The sequence below is a fragment of the Cryptomeria japonica genome, unplaced genomic scaffold, assembly GCF_030272615.1.
Source record: "Cryptomeria japonica unplaced genomic scaffold, Sugi_1.0 HiC_scaffold_169, whole genome shotgun sequence".
Taxonomy (NCBI): domain Eukaryota; kingdom Viridiplantae; phylum Streptophyta; class Pinopsida; order Cupressales; family Cupressaceae; genus Cryptomeria; species Cryptomeria japonica.
Genome location: NW_026728991.1, coordinates 310,811 through 321,630, shown reverse-complemented (window position 1 = coordinate 321,630; position 10,820 = coordinate 310,811). Strand labels below are relative to the sequence as shown.

The window sequence follows — 10,820 nt, the reverse complement described above, 5'->3', positions numbered from 1 at the left end:
CTCCGAGGTGCGCAACATCGGTGCGCACCAAGGAGGGCTCCGAAGTGTGCTCCAAGGTGCGCACGATTCGGAGCTCGGTTTGCCCGGGGTGCGCACACCTTGGCTGGGTTGCGCACCCTTTGTGCGCTCCAAGGTGCGCACGAAGTCGGAGCTCGGTTTGCCCCGGGTGCGCACCTTCGCCAGGGTGCGCACCTTGATGCGCACGCCTTGGCTGGGCTGCGCACCTTGGTGGGCGCCATGGTGCGCACCTTTCGTGCGCTCCAAGGTGCGCACGAAGTCGGAGCTCGGTTTGCCCCGGGTGCGCACCTTGGTGGGCGCCATGGTGCACTCCGAGGTGCCCAAGATTGGTGCGCACCAAGGAGCGCTCCGAAGTGCGCTCCAAGGTGCGCAGGTGCGCGCGAAGTCGAAAGTTGGGTTAATTGTCCGGTTTGCCTCGGGTGCGCACCTTGCGTGCACCTTCGCCAGGGTGGGCGCCTTGGTGCGCACACCTTGGCTGGGCTGCGCACCCGGGCGCGCACACCTTGGCACCCGCGTTTCCTTCATTTTAAATTTTTTTTTTTTACAATCTCTCAAGTGGGAAATTCTATAATCTCAACTTTTTTTGCCTTTTCAGGAAACTTTTGAATGGAGCGCATCATTGGTGCGCTCCGAAGTGTGCTCCAAGGTGCGCACCTCTGGTGTGCTCCAAAGCTCTCTCCAGCTGCGTGCACCTGCCCCGGCCGCGCACCCGGCCCCGCCCAGCTTCGCTCACCTGTCCCGGGCGTCTGGTGCGGAACCTTAGAGTAAGAAACATCACCGTGCACCTTGGCCAACGTGCGCGACTCGACCGAGCGCGCACTGGCCGAGGTGCACACCGATTTCACCTGGGTGCGCGCGCAGCACCTCGGGCGCACCGGGGTGCGCGCACAACGCCCGGGTTGCACCGTGGCCTGTGTGCTCGGGGCGCCTCGGGTGCGCGCTCGGTGTCGCCCCCGCGCGCGCGGTAGTGCGGGCAGCGCACCCCGGCCCGGCCCGGCCCCGACGAGAACGCAAACGGGCAAAAGGTTTATTCAAATAGCATTGCGACGCCCGGCGAAAAACTAAAAAAGGGTGCAACACCGGGACTTCCCGGGAGGTCACCCATCCCAGTACTACTCCGGCCCAAGCGCGCTTAACTGCGGAGTTCTGATGGGATCCGGTGCACTAACGCTGGTATGATCGCACCCGTTATGAGCTTGTCGCAGTGTGTACTTAGCAAACCGCGACCCACGTGCGAATCCACCCCGGCCACCCACCCCCGTCGAGGTGCACACCCTCCCTCGCGAAGTGCGCCCCGTTCGCCAAGTGTGAGCCCTGCCCGGGTGCGCGCACCTTGCTAGGGCGTCGGGTGTGCACCCGGCCCGGCCTACGTGCGTGCACCTGGACGGGGCGTCGTGTGCGTGCAGTGTCCCGTCTGCAACGCGGTGCCCACACACCACCTCGGGCGCAACGACCTGCGCTCACATGTGGGCCGAGTGCACCTTGGTGCATGTTCGGGGCGCCTCGGGTGCACGCTCGATCTTGCCCCGGTGCACCAAGGCGCTCGGTTTGCCCCGGGTGCGCACTTGGTGCAAGGTGGGCACCCAAAATAGGGATCAAGCACCAAAACACAAGTTTCGGGATGCAAAATGGGACCCAAGGACCACAAATGCGTTCCAAGACCCATGATGGGTCCACGAGAACAAAAATGTGTTCCGAGACTTAATAAACAAATATTGGGTTTTAGGAGAAGAAACATGCTCTGATGCCCAAAACGAGAATCGACCCCGAAAAGGCCACAGGCCAAAAGTGGGATGCGAGACAAAAAAAAATGGGACCCGAGGACCAAAATTGGGTTCCCAGGTCGAAGACAGGGCAACCGGACAAGAAACGACCTCTAAGGCTCGAAATGAGTCCCGACGACTAAAACTTGACAAGAAGCACCCATCAGGCACCCAACTCGACACCCATGGGATGCCGACCCACCCGGGCTTCCACCTAGCACACCTTGGCACCCACCCACCCTCGCACCCAACCTCGCACCCAACTTAGCACCTTTGAACCCACATTGGCACTCACCCTGACCCTGGCACCTTGGAACCCACATTGGCACTCACCTTGACCCTGGCACCCACCTTTGCACTCACCTTGGGACCCACCCTGGCTCCCACCTCGGCACCCACCCAGACACCCACCTTGGTTCCTTGGCACCCACCTTGGATCCTTGGCACCCACCCCGACACCCACCTTGGCACGCAACTTGGCTACTTGCCACCCACCTTGGCTCCTTGACGCCCACCCCGACAACCACCCCGTGACCTACCCTGGCTAGGGTTGGTGCACACCCACCCTGGTGCCCACCTTGGCACCCACCCCATGACCCACCTTGGCACGCACCTTAGTACCCACCCCGTTACCCACCCTAGGACCCACCCCGTGACCCACCTTGGCCAGGGTGGGTGCCTTGGTGCGCACAACTTGCCTGGGCTGCACACCAGGGCGGGCTCAAGATGGCACCCGCGTTCCGTTTTTTTCACTATCTTTCAAAACGGAAATTTTAAAATCTCGTTTTTTTTTTTTTTTTGCCTTTTCTGGAAATTAGTGAAGGCAGCGCATCAAAGGTGCGCAATGCTGGTGCGAACCCGGGAGCGCTCCGATGTGTGCTCCAAGGTGCGGCGTGCACGAAGTCCGAGCCCGGCTTGCCCCGGGTGCGCACCTCGCGTGCACCTTCGCCGGGGTGAGCACCTTGGCTGGGTTGCGCGCCCTGGTGCGCACCAAGGAGCGCTCTGAAGTGTGCTCCAAGGTGCGGCGTGCACGAAGTCGGAGCTCGGTTTGCCCCGGGTGTGCACCTCGGGTGCGCACCTCGCGTGCACCTTCGCTGCGGTGGGCACCTTGGCTGGGTTGCGCGCCTTGGTGGGCACCATGCAGTGCACGAAGTCGGAGCCCGGTTTGCCCCGGGCGCGCACCTCCGCCAGGGTGGGCACCTTGGTGCGCACAACTTGCCTGGGCTGCGCACCAGGAAGGGCTCAAGATGGCACCCGCGTTCCGTTTTTTTCACTATCTTTCAGAACGGAAATTTTAAAATATCGTTTTTTTTTGCCTTTTCTGGAAATTAGTGAAGGCAGCGCATCAAAGGTGCGCAACGCTGGTGCGAACCTGGGAGCGCTCCGATGTGTGCTCCAAGGTGCGGCGTGCACGAAGTCGGAGCCCGGTTTGCCCCGGGTGCGCCCTGGTGGGCACCATGGTGCGCACCAAGGAGCGCTCCGAAGTGTGCTCCAAGGTGCGGCCTGCACGAAGTCGGAGCCCGGTTTGCCCCGGGCGTGCACCGCGGGTGGGCACCTTGGTGCGCATGCCTTGCCTGGGCTGCGCACCAGGGCGGGCTCAAGATGGCACCCGCGTTCCGTTTTTTTCACTATCTTTCAAAACGGAAATTTTAAAATCTCATTTTTTTTTGCCTTTTCTGGAAATTAGTGAAGGCAGCGCATCAAAGGTGCGCACCTCGCTGCCCACCACGGTGCGCAACGCCGGTGGGCACCCGGGAGTGCTTCGAAGTGTGCTCCAAGGTGCTGCGTGCACGTTGTCGGAGCCCGGTTTGCCCCGGGTGCGCACCTCGCGTGCACCTTCGTCGGGGTGGGCACCTTGGCTGGGTTTGCCCCGGCTGCGCTCCGAAGCGGGGTTATTGGAGCGCCGCCTCTTTTTTTGTCGGAGCGTTTGGTGGGGTTTCTCGCATTGGCTCTTCCCAGGCCCGGTTGCCACCCTGGCGCGCACGAAGTCGGAAGTAGGGTTAATTGCCCGGGTGCGCACCTTTGCCAGGGTGGGCACCTTACCTGGGCTGTGCACCCGGGCGGGCTCAAGATGGCACCCGCGTTCCGTTTTTTTCACTATCTTTCAAAACGGAAATTTTAAAATCTCCTCTTTTTTTTGCCTTTTCTGGAAATTAGTGAAGGCAGCGCATCAAAGGTGCGCACCTCGCTGCCCACCTTGGTGTGCTCTGAGGTGCGCACCCGGGAGCGCTACGAAGTGTGCTCCAAGGTGCGGCGTGCACGTTGTCGGAGCCCGGTTTGCCCCGGGTGCGCACCTCGCCTGCACCTTGGCCGGGGTGGGCACCCTGGCTGGGTTTGCCCAGGGTGCGCTCCGAAGCGGGGTTACTGGAGCGCCCCCTCTTTTTTTGTCAGAGCGTTTGGTGGGGTTTCTCGCATTGGCTCTTCCCAGGCCCGGTTGTTGGGTGCGCTCCCACCCTGGCGCGCGCGAAGTTGGAAGTTGGGTTAATTGCCCGGGCGCGCACCTTCGCCAGGGTGGGCACCTTGGTGCGCACACCTTGGCTGGGCTGCGCACCAGGGCGGGCTCAAGATGGCACCAGCATTCCCTTTTTCTCACTATCTTTCAAAACGGAAATTTTAAAATCTCGTTTTCTTTTGCCTTTTATGGAAATTAGTGAAGGCATCGCATCAAAGGTGCGCACCTCGCTGCCCACCTTGGTGTGCTCCGAGGTGCCCACCACGGTGCGCTCCGAGGTGCCCACCACGGTGCGCAACGCCGGTGCGAACCCGGGAGCGCCCCGATGTGTGCTCCAAGGTGCGGCGTGCACGAAGCCGGACCCCGGTTTGCCCCGGGTGCGCACCTCGCGTGCACCTTGGTGCGCACACCTTGGCTGGGTTGCGCGGCCTGGTGGGCACCATGGTGCGCACCAAGGAGCGCTCCGAAGTGTGCTCCAAGGTGCGGCGTGCACGAAGTCCTAGCCCGGTTTGCCCCGGGTGCGCACCTTCGCCGCGGTGGGCACCATGGCGTGCACGAAGTCGGAGCCCGGTTTGCCCCGGGTGCGCACCTCGCGTGCACCTTCGCCGGGGTGGGCACCTCGGCTGGGTTGCGCGCCCTGGTGCGCACCAAGGAGCGCTCCGAAGTGTGCTCCAAGGTGCGGCGTGCACGAAGTCGGAGCCCGGTTTGCCCCGGGTGCGCACCTTCGCCGCGGTGGGCACCCTGGTGCACACCATGGCGTGCACGAAGTCGGAGCCCGGTTTGCCCCGGGTGCGCACCTCGCGTGCACCTTCGGCGGGGTTGCGCGCCCTGGTGCGCACCAAGGAGCGCTCCGAAGTGTGCTCCAAGGTGCGGCGTGCACGAAGTCGGAGCCCGGTTTGCCCCGGGTGCGCACCTCGCGTGCACCTTCGGCGGGGTTGCGCGCCCTGGTGGGCACCATGGTGCGCACCAAGGAGCGCTCCGAAGTGTGCTCCAAGGTGCGGCGTGCACGAAGTCGGAGCCCGGTTTGCCCCGGGTGCGCACCTCGCGTGCACCTTCGCCGCGGTGGGCACCATGGCGTGCACGAAGTCGGAGCCCGGTTTGCCCCGGGTGCGCACCTCGCGTGCACCTTCGCCGGGGTGGGCACCTCGGCTGGGTTGCGCGCCCTGGTGCGCACCAAGGAGCGCTCCGAAGTGTGCTCCAAGGTGCGGCGTGCACGAAGTCGGAGCCCGGTTTGCCCCGGGTGCGCACCTCGCGTGCACCTTCGCCGCGGTGGGCACCATGGCGTGCACGAAGTCGGAGCCCGGTTTGCCCCGGGTGCGCACCCCGCGTGCACCTTCGCCGGGGTGGGCACCTCGGCTGGGTTGCGCGCCCTGGTGCGCACCAAGGAGCGCTCCGAAGTGTGCTCCAAGGTGCGGCGTGCACGAAGTCGGAGCCCGGTTTGCCCCGGGTGCGCACCTCGCGTGCACCTTCGCCGCGGTGGGCACCTTGGCTGGGTTGGGCACCATTGAGCGCTCCGAAGTGTGCTCCAAGGTGCGCACCATGGCCCTCCAAGGTGCGCAGCATGGCGTGCACGAAGTCGGAGCCCGGTTTGCCCCGGGTGCGCACCTCGCGTGCACCTTCGCCAGGGTGGGCACCTCGGTGCGCACACCTTCTCAATGTTTTCTTGCCTTTTCTGGAAATTGGTGAAGGCAGCGCATCAAAGGTGCGCACCTCGGTGTGCTCCGAGGTGCGAACCCGAGAGCGCTCCGAGGTGCCCACGAAGTCGAAAGTCGGGTTAATTGCATTGTTTTCCCCGGGTGCGCTCCGAGGTGCGCAACATCGGTGCGCACCAAGGAGGGCTCCGAAGTGTGCTCCAAGGTGCGCACGATTCGGAGCTCGGTTTGCCCGGGGTGCGCACACCTTGGCTGGGTTGCGCACCCTTTGTGCGCTCCAAGGTGCGCACGAAGTCGGAGCTCGGTTTGCCCCGGGTGCGCACCTTCGCCAGGGTGCGCACCTTGATGCGCACGCCTTGGCTGGGCTGCGCACCTTGGTGGGCGCCATGGTGCGCACCTTTCGTGCGCTCCAAGGTGCGCACGAAGTCGGAGCTCGGTTTGCCCCGGGTGCGCACCTTGGTGGGCGCCATGGTGCACTCCGAGGTGCCCAAGATTGGTGCGCAACAAGGAGCGCTCCGAAGTGCGCTCCAAGGTGCGCAGGTGCGCGCGAAGTCGAAAGTTGGGTTAATTGTCCGGTTTGCCTCGGGTGCGCACCTTGCGTGCACCTTCGCCAGGGTGGGCGCCTTGGTGCGCACACCTTGGCTGGGCTGCGCACCCGGGCGCGCACACCTTGGCACCCGCGTTTCCTTCATTTTAAATTTTTTTTTTTTACAATCTCTCAAGTGGGAAATTCTATAATCTCAACTTTTTTTGCCTTTTCAGGAAACTTTTGAATGGAGCGCATCATTGGTGCGCTCCGAAGTGTGCTCCAAGGTGCGCACCTCTGGTGTGCTCCAAAGCTCTCTCCAGCTGCGTGCACCTGCCCCGGCCGCGCACCCGGCCCCGCCCAGCTTCGCTCACCTGTCCCGGGCGTCTGGTGCGGAACCTTAGAGTAAGAAACATCACCGTGCACCTTGGCCAACGTGCGCGACTCGACCGAGCGCGCACTGGCCGAGGTGCACACCGATTTCACCTGGGTGCGCGCGCAGCACCTCGGGCGCACCGGGGTGCGCGCACAACGCCCGGGTTGCACCGTGGCCTGTGTGCTCGGGGCGCCTCGGGTGCGCGCTCGGTGTCGCCCCCGCGCGCGCGGTAGTGCGGGCAGCGCACCCCGGCCCGGCCCGGCCCCGACGAGAACGCAAACGGGCAAAAGGTTTATTCAAATAGCATTGCGACGCCCGGCGAAAAACTAAGAAAGGGTGCAACACCGGGACTTCCCGGGAGGTCACCCATCCTAGTACTACTCCGGCCCAAGCGCGCTTAACTGCGGAGTTCTGATGGGATCCGGTGCACTAACGCTGGTATGATCGCACCCGTTATGAGCTTGTCGCAGTGTGTACTTAGCAAACCGCGACCCACGTGCGAATCCACCCCGGCCACCCACCCCCGTCGAGGTGCACACCCTCCCTCGCGAAGTGCGCCCCGTTCGCCAAGTGTGAGCCCTGCCCGGGTGCGCGCACCTTGCTAGGGCGTCGGGTGTGCACCCGGCCCGGCCTACGTGCGTGCACCTGGACGGGGCGTCGTGTGCGTGCAGTGTCCCGTCTGCAACGCGGTGCCCACACACCACCTCGGGCGCAACGACCTGCGCTCACATGTGGGCCGAGTGCACCTTGGTGCATGTTCGGGGCGCCTCGGGTGCACGCTCGATCTTGCCCCGGTGCACCAAGGCGCTCGGTTTGCCCCGGGTGCGCACTTGGTGCAAGGTGGGCACCCAAAATAGGGATCAAGCACCAAAACACAAGTTTCGGGATGCAAAATGGGACCCAAGGACCACAAATGCGTTCCAAGACCCATGATGGGTCCACGAGAACAAAAATGTGTTCCGAGACTTAATAAACAAATATTGGGTTTTAGGAGAAGAAACATGCTCTGATGCCCAAAACGAGAATCGACCCCGAAAAGGCCACAGGCCAAAAGTGGGATGCGAGACAAAAAAAAATGGGACCCGAGGACCAAAATTGGGTTCCCAGGTCGAAGACAGGGCAACCGGACAAGAAACGACCTCTAAGGCTCGAAATGAGTCCCGACGACTAAAACTTGACAAGAAGCACCCATCAGGCACCCAACTCGACACCCATGGGATGCCGACCCACCCGGGCTTCCACCTAGCACACCTTGGCACCCACCCACCCTCGCACCCAACCTCGCACCCAACTTAGCACCTTTGAACCCACATTGGCACTCACCCTGACCCTGGCACCTTGGAACCCACATTGGCACTCACCTTGACCCTGGCACCCACCTTTGCACTCACCTTGGGACCCACCCTGGCTCCCACCTCGGCACCCACCCAGACACCCACCTTGGTTCCTTGGCACCCACCTTGGATCCTTGGCACCCACCCCGACACCCACCTTGGCACGCAACTTGGCTACTTGCCACCCACCTTGGCTCCTTGACGCCCACCCCGACAACCACCCCGTGACCTACCCTGGCTAGGGTTGGTGCACACCCACCCTGGTGCCCACCTTGGCACCCACCCCATGACCCACCTTGGCACGCACCTTAGTACCCACCCTGTTACCCACCCTAGGACCCACCCCGTGACCCACCTTGGCCAGGGTGGGTGCACCCACCCTGGTGCCCACCTTGGCACCCACCCATCCTAGCACCCAGCCTGTGACCGGGCTTGGAACCCAACCTTGCACCCGTCTTGGCCAGTGTGGGTGCGCACCCATCCTGGCACCCACGTTGTGACACACCCTTTAACCCACGCACCCTAGCAGCCACGTTGGCACCCACCTTGGAACACAACCTAGCAACTTGGCACCCACCCCGTGACCCACCTTGGCATCCACCATAGCAGTCGCCCACTTGGCACCCACCTTGGAACCCAAGTTGGCACCCACCTCGGCACCCACCTTGACACTTGTGGACCCACCTTGCCACTCACCCTAGCATCGACCCATCCTAGCACCCACCCTGGCACCTTTGCACCCTAGCACTCACCCATCCTAGCACCTAACCTGTGACCCACCTTGACACTCACCCTCGCACCCACCTTGGAACCCAACCTAGCACCCACCCACCCTGACACCAACCCTAGCACCTACCCACCCTTGCACCCACCCTGTGACCCATCTTGGCACCCACCCATCCTACCACTCAACCTATCACCCACCTTCTCACCCACCTTGGCATCCACCTTAGCACCCACCCACACTGGCACCTTGGCACCCACCTCGGGCAAGGTGGGTGCACACCCACCCTGACACCCAATTTAGAACCAACCGAGCATGTTACCCACCTTGGCACCCACATTGCAGCCCACCCTAGTACCCACCCTATGACCCACATTGGCATCCACACCCTAGCACCCAGGCACCTCGACACCCGCCTTGACACGCACCCTAGCACTAAACCTGTGACCCACCTTGGAACTCACCCTAGAACCCACCCACCCTGTGAACCACCTTGGCATCCACCTTAGCACCCACCCACCTTGGCACCCACTCTAGCACTCACCCATCCTAACACCCAACTTGTTACCCACCTTGGCACCCGCCCTCGCGTCCACCTTGAAACCCACCCTAGCACCCACCCACGCAGGAGCCCACCTTGGCACCCAACCTAACACCCACGCATCCTGGCACCCAACTTGTGACCCACCTTGGAACCCACCCTAGTACCCACCTTTGAACCCACTATATCACCAACCCACCTTGGCACCCACCCTATGACCCTCTTTGGAATCCACCCTAGCACGCACCCACCCTGGCACCCACCATGGAGCGCACCCTAGCACCCACCCACCTCGGCACGCACCTCAACACCCACCTTGGTGTGCGCACTGCGCCAACCTCTCAAAGACCCTATGTGGTGCGCTCCAAAGTGTACACCTTTGGTGTGCTCCAAGGTGCGCACCTTTGGTGCACACCGAGGTGCACACCAAAGTGTGCACCGAGGTGAGCACCAAAGTGCACTCCAAGGTGCACACCAAGGCGTGCACCTTTGGTGCGGTCAATGCAAACGAATTCGGAAGTTGGGGTCGATGTCCTAATCGCTGCTGCAGACTACACGTATGAGAATCGGACAAATAGCTTTATATAGGGGAGGTGTTGCGTTTGATGGGTCGACTCCCCTGGTTGTGTGCACTGCACCAACTTCAAAGACCCTGTCTTGTTTAAGAAGTCAAAAGTTGGGGTGGATGTCCTAATCATTGCTGCAGTCTACGCATGTATGAGAATCAGACAAATAGCTTATATAGGGGAGGTGTTGCATTCGGTGGGTTGACTCCCCTGGTTGTGCGCACTGCGCCAACCTCAAAGACCCCGCATAGCAGAAGAAGTCGGAAGTCGGATTTTGGTGAGCACCAAGGCGTGCACCTTTGGTGCGGTCAACGCAGACGAATTCAGAAGTTGGGGTGGATGTCCTAATCGTTGTTGCAGGCTACACATGTATGAGAATCAGACAAATAGCTTATATAGGGGAGGTGTTGGGTTTGATGGGTCAACTCCCTTGGTTGTGCGCATTACGCCAACCTCAAAGACCTTGTTTTCGTTAAGAAGTCAAAAGTTGGGGTCAATGTCCTAATGGCTCCTGTAGGCTACACATGTATGAGAATCGGACAAATAGCTTATATAGGGGAGGTGTTGGGTTTGATGGGTCGACTCCCCTGGTTGTGCGCATTACGTCAACCTCAAAGACCTTGTTTTCGTTAAGAAGTCAAAAGTTGGGGTCGATGTCCTAATTGCTCCTGTAGACTACACATGTATGAGAATCAGACAAATAGCTTATATAGGGGAGGTGTTGGGTTTGATGGGTTGACTCCCCTAGTTGTTCGCATTACACCAACCTCAAAGACCTTGTTTTCGTTTAGAAGCCGAAAGTTGGGGTCGATGTCCTAATTGCTCCTGCAGGCTACGCATGTATGAGAATCAGACAAATAGCTTATAT

At 61.5% G+C, this 10,820-nt stretch overlaps 2 non-coding genes across 2 annotated transcripts; both read right to left on the bottom strand.

The window, feature by feature from the left end:
• Nucleotides 1-1,086: 1,086 nt before the first annotated feature.
• LOC131867394 (5S ribosomal RNA) lies at nucleotides 1,087-1,205 on the bottom strand. Its single transcript, XR_009365952.1, has one exon. It is a non-coding gene; the product is annotated as a 5S ribosomal RNA (ribosomal RNA).
• Nucleotides 1,206-7,120: 5,915 nt separating this feature from the next.
• LOC131867376 (5S ribosomal RNA) lies at nucleotides 7,121-7,239 on the bottom strand. The gene has a single exon (XR_009365934.1). It is a non-coding gene; the product is annotated as a 5S ribosomal RNA (ribosomal RNA).
• Between the last annotated feature and the right edge of the window lie 3,581 nt (nucleotides 7,240-10,820).